Source organism: Pinus tabuliformis, chromosome 5_1, assembly GCF_031772625.1.
Source record: "Pinus tabuliformis cultivar Carrire ecotype Pingquan chromosome 5_1, CPIR1, whole genome shotgun sequence".
Lineage (NCBI taxonomy): Eukaryota > Viridiplantae > Streptophyta > Pinopsida > Pinales > Pinaceae > Pinus > Pinus tabuliformis.
Window position 1 is genome coordinate 695,076,922 of NC_142305.1, and position 5,344 is coordinate 695,082,265.

Genomic DNA, 5,344 nt, shown 5'->3' on the forward strand with positions numbered 1-5,344 from the left:
CGAAAATAAGTAGGTAAAATAAATTAGTTACTACAACATTAGAATTTATGTTCAGAATTTTTCACATGGTATTGGAGAAAAGATTGGAAAGGAAAATCAATTATGGATCAAGAACATGGTATCATAGGGTTGCATATCATAAGAGAGCTGAAGGCACCAGCTAAATCAGATAATTTACAACAGAAACAACTATCTTGAGAGACAGACGTTGTTCCTAAGCAGAAAGCAGTAGAGAAGGAGTGACGCAAAGGGCTCGCGTCATCATTCCAATCCAGAGCAAGGGTCATCACAGAAGTAGTGAGAGGCATAAGAGGCTCACGAAGAGCCACATCATCTTGCTCAACCAAGTAGGAGTGACGCAGTTGACCAGAGGAGCGATTTAGCCACTACCGGGATTGCACAAAGCTAAGAGGCTCAGTTTCTTCAGCTGCTGGGGCCTAGGGAGTTGCGGGTAGATTGTGTATTGTGAAACTGGTGGGTTGTTGTTGCTATCGAAGAAGAACAGTACCTAACGAGATAGAACCAAGGTAGAAGGATTCACTACCTAGGTAGATTTCTAGCCAAGTAATCCAGATCAGTATTGCAGGAGCAAAAGGATCGGAGTGGAGCGGTTCGATAGATGGTAGGATGATTTCTAGAGGGAAATCGAGACTCAGAGAGAGTCGAGTGTCCCTTGTGTGTTTGTCTATTTCTTTCAGTTGATGATCTGTAGATGGTTCAGACTGCATTTGTGTTTATTTTAGTATTTATATGGTTAAATAACTTGTTCAATAATTAAACAATTAGGTGAAATAAACTAGATAGTGCAGGAAAATATCTAACGCGTTAGACTTAGAAATTTCAACGTGGTATCTAGAGAATCGTGCAATTTTTCATAAGATTGCACAAGAGATAGAAATTTCGATTTCTCTATGCTAGCTTCCAGATTGGAAGAAGAAGTTGTTTGCGTAGCAAGCTCTACATCATCAAGGGTATGGTATATAGATAGTGGAGCCTCTTGGCATATGACAGGAATATGGGAATGTTTCTCAAATTATCAAGAGGAAAGAATGAATTTTCAGATCACCATGGGGAATAAGGAAAAATTTACCCCAGTAGGGAAGGGTACTATAGCTTTTCAAACAGAAACGGGAGAGAGGTTCCGAGCTACCAATGTACTACATGTGCCAAGACTAGGGATGAACTTACTTTTCGTATCTCAACTTAAAAGCAAGGGCTATGACGTTTTCTTCATTAAGGAGAAAGTATATGTTAAACACCCGAGTTGGAAAAAGAAGGTGCATATCGGAATCAGAAGTAACAGGTTGTACAGGTCGCAGCTGGAATCACAATGGCACTGATAGGAAGTAATGGAGACAAGGATTTGAATGAACTATGGCACAGAAGGATAGGACATTTTTACCATGGGGCTCTGAGAATTCTCAGGAAAACTGTAACAGGAGTTCCAGATCTTAGTACAGAACGAGATGATGTATGCAGAGGGTGTGCTCTAGGAAAGTTTTCCAAAGAAGTGTTTCCTAGAAGGAAAAATAGGGCGAAGAGTGTACTAGGATTAATACACTCAGATATCTGCGGACCGATGTCCACAAAATCTCTTAGTGGTGCCAAATACTTCATCACCTTCATCGGCAACCATTCTAGGAAGACTTGGATCTATTTTCTGAAAACCAAGGATGAGGTTTTCTGTCGATTCAAAGAGTCCAAGGCTCTAGTGGAGAATCTGAAAGGAAAGAAAATAAAAGTGTTGCACTCAGACAATGGTGGAGAGTATGTCGACAAGGACTTCACCGATTTTTTCTCTAGGGAGGGCATCAGAAGAGAGTGGACAACTCCTTACAATCTGGAGCAGAATGGAGTAGTAGAAAGAAAGAACATGACTATTGTGGAAGCAGCTAGGGCTATGATGTATGATCAACATATGCCTAAATTCCTATGGGTAGAAGCATGCAACACGACAGTCTATGTCCAGAACAAAACTCCTCATATGGCAGTGGGCAAGGTTACTCCAGAGCAGGTCTTCACTGGGAAGACACCTGAAGTTAGTGATTTTAGGATATCTGGGAGTTTAGCATATTGTCATATACCCTAGGAGAAGAGGAAGAAGTTAGATCAGACTGCAGAGAAAGGATATCTTGTGGGATATAGCGAGAATGCTAAGGCATACAGAATCTATATTCTAGGGAGCAAGAAGGTAGTAGTTCGACGAGATGTGAAGTTCATGGAAGACAGGGCCTTCAGAAAATCTCAAGAAATTCCTTCAGAGGAGCATCCAAAAGATGAGCCGTTGGTCAAAACTCTTGAACCAGCGGAAGCCAATACAGGGAATTCTCCTTCAGAACAGGAGGAATCACAAGAAGAGGAAGAGCTAACAAATGTAGCTACTACTAGAGGAAGAACGAGTAGAGAACTTCGACAGATTCTATGGGATGCAAAAGATTTCATTGGTGCACCCAGGAACATTAAAAGGGAGCAAAGACAACAAAATAGATATCAGGCCTTAGTAGCTCAGGTTGGGAACCTTCTAGTTTTAAGGAGGCTTCTCAACATCAAGTTTGTATGGATACGATGGTGGAGGAATACAACTCTATAATGGCGAATAATGTTTGGGAAGTAGTGCCTAGGCCTCAAGACAGATCAGTGGTAGGTTCAAGATGGATTTACAAGATCAAATACGCTGCAGATGACGGTGTAGAAAAATACAAAGTCAGGTTTGTGGTTAAGGGGTGTTAGGACCCTACATTGTCCCTTTTTTCTCATATATTTTGCTATCATTCCATCCTTTTTCAACCTATATTTAAAGTCTATGTTATCACTTTAATCCATTTTCCAAAGGTATATAACATTTCTTCTTGTTACTATATGTTTAATTTGTTTTACATATAATTTTACATTACTTTCATAATTAACCATTGATCGGAAATATATAGTTGCTGAAACAGTCTGAAGACTGTAGGTTTATCATTGCGGTCTATGTTGTTGAAACAATTAGAATAATGTGCAAATCCCCTTGCTAAAACAACATGTGATTTGGATTTTAGATTCGGCAACAACAAGAAGAGATCATCGAAGGAGCTGTTACACTGGCCACAACAAATACATTCCAAAGTCAGCATTGTCACAACCATTGTAACAACATTTTGTTAATGGAAGAACCAATTATCCTATTTTAGCATATCGGGTTAAGAATAGGATTTATAATGTAATAAAATGTATAATAGATGTATCCTCTTTAAATAGAGGAGACATCAGCATTAGAGGGGGAAGAACATACTACAGGAAGGTCTAGCTAGGAGTAAAGGAACTTGAATCTTTTTGTAATATGATACATTGACAGATGAATAAAATATTGTTATGAGCATTCCTTCTTAGTTCCTTTTTCTGGGGAATCTTGTGAGAAGGAAAGGGCCCACCTTCCTCACAAGATTCACCCATTAATTCCTACAGTGTGTTAAGTATTATTTTTTCATTCATACCTTGTTAAACTCTATTTGTTGAAATTGCTTATGCGTTATTGGAACTCTGTATTTATTGCTGAAACTCTGTTTCTATTTGATTATTGCATTGTTTCCATAAATTTATTCATAGGTAATCAATGATTATTTTAATCGGTTTTCCAGAGTGAGTTTGTGAAGCATGGTAATTAGAAACATGTGCTGAAGATTCCTGCTTGGGGAATACGGTCCTGTTCTCTCTTATAGCACAACTAGTCTTTTCCTCTGCAGATTAATTTCTTTTCCTAGATTGTTCTTTTTAATGTAATCCAGGATTCTGTTGATAATTGTCTACAATAAAGAGATTGTTCCTACTGTAACTCAGAGTAGAACTTCATTTTGTTTAAAGCAAGGTGTGATTAGTTTAAGTGTTTCTATAACTTTTCATTGCTTTTGAGATTGAGCATATACAGTGTGTGATTGCCTTTGAAATACACAGATTTCCCTGGGTTGACAATTCATGTAGCACTTGGTTGTTTAAATTAATAAGCAATTAAAGTGACCAACAAGGGGTATGCTCAGAAGGAAGGAATAGACTACGAAGAGACCTTCACCCCAGTATCTAGGTATACATCTATTAGAACCGTGATATCTCTTGCAGCACAGATGGGGTGGGAGATTCATTAGATGGATGTCAAAATGACATTCTTGAACGGAGTGGTAGAAGAGGAAGTATACATTGAACAACCATAAGGCTTTAAGACACATGAATCTCATGTATGTAGATTGAAGAAAGCCTTATATGGGCTCAAAGGGGCACCTAGAGCATGGTATGGTCAAATTGATGGCTACTTGCAGAAGATGGGGTTCGTCAAGAGTGATGCAGATCCAAATCTCTACTATCTGGTTGTAGAGAATGAGACTCTAGTCCTAGTATTATATGTCGATGATCTCTTCCTAACAGGATCATCCAGGTTCATCGAGGACTGCAAGAAGAATCTAGGCACAAAATTCAACATGAAGGATTTGGGATAGATGCATTATTTCCAAGGGTTGGAATTTTGGAAGAAAAAGGGTGAGACCTTCCTTGGACAAGGGAGATATGCTACAGAAATCTAAAGAGATTCAGGATGCAGGATTGTAGGCCTATGGTTGCTCCAATGATCACCAACTGGAAGAAAATTGATGCATCAGAAGACAAGGATGTTGATCCCATGTTATAAATGCAGCTCATAGGGTCCCTGATGTATCTGGTCAATACCAGGCTAGACATTTGTTACGTTGTCAACACCCATAATTAGTTCATGGTGGAACCGAAGAGGGCGCATTGGGCAGAAGCCAAACATGTTCTCAGATATATACAGGGAACAATCGAGTATGGACTCTTATACAACATAAGTAATGATATCAGACTGAGTGGGTTTACTGCTGCAGATTGGGCTGGAAGTTTAGTAGATCGGAAAAGTATCTCTGGGTATTGATTCAACATTGGATCAGGGATGATCTCCTGGTGTAGTAGGAAACATAAATCCGTAGCTGTGAGCTCAGCTGAAGCAGAATATATGGCCGCTAGCACAACTTCGTGTGAAGCCATATGGCTTAGAAAATTTCTTGTGAACCTATTCAGAGGTAGGATGGAGGTGACCAGGATCATGTGTGATAATCAGAGTTGTATCAAGCTCTTTGAGAATCCAGTATTTCATGATCAATCAAAACACATTGATATTTGGTGTCACTTTGTCAAAGACTGTGTCCAACGAGGAGTTGTACAATAGAGCTACACTCCTACAGGAGAACATGTGGCAAACATCCTTACCAAGGCCCTTGGAAGAACAAAGTTCATTTATTTAAGGGAAAATATGGGGATGATAAAGAATCCACTTTAGTAGCATAAATGGATAAGTGTTAGGTGT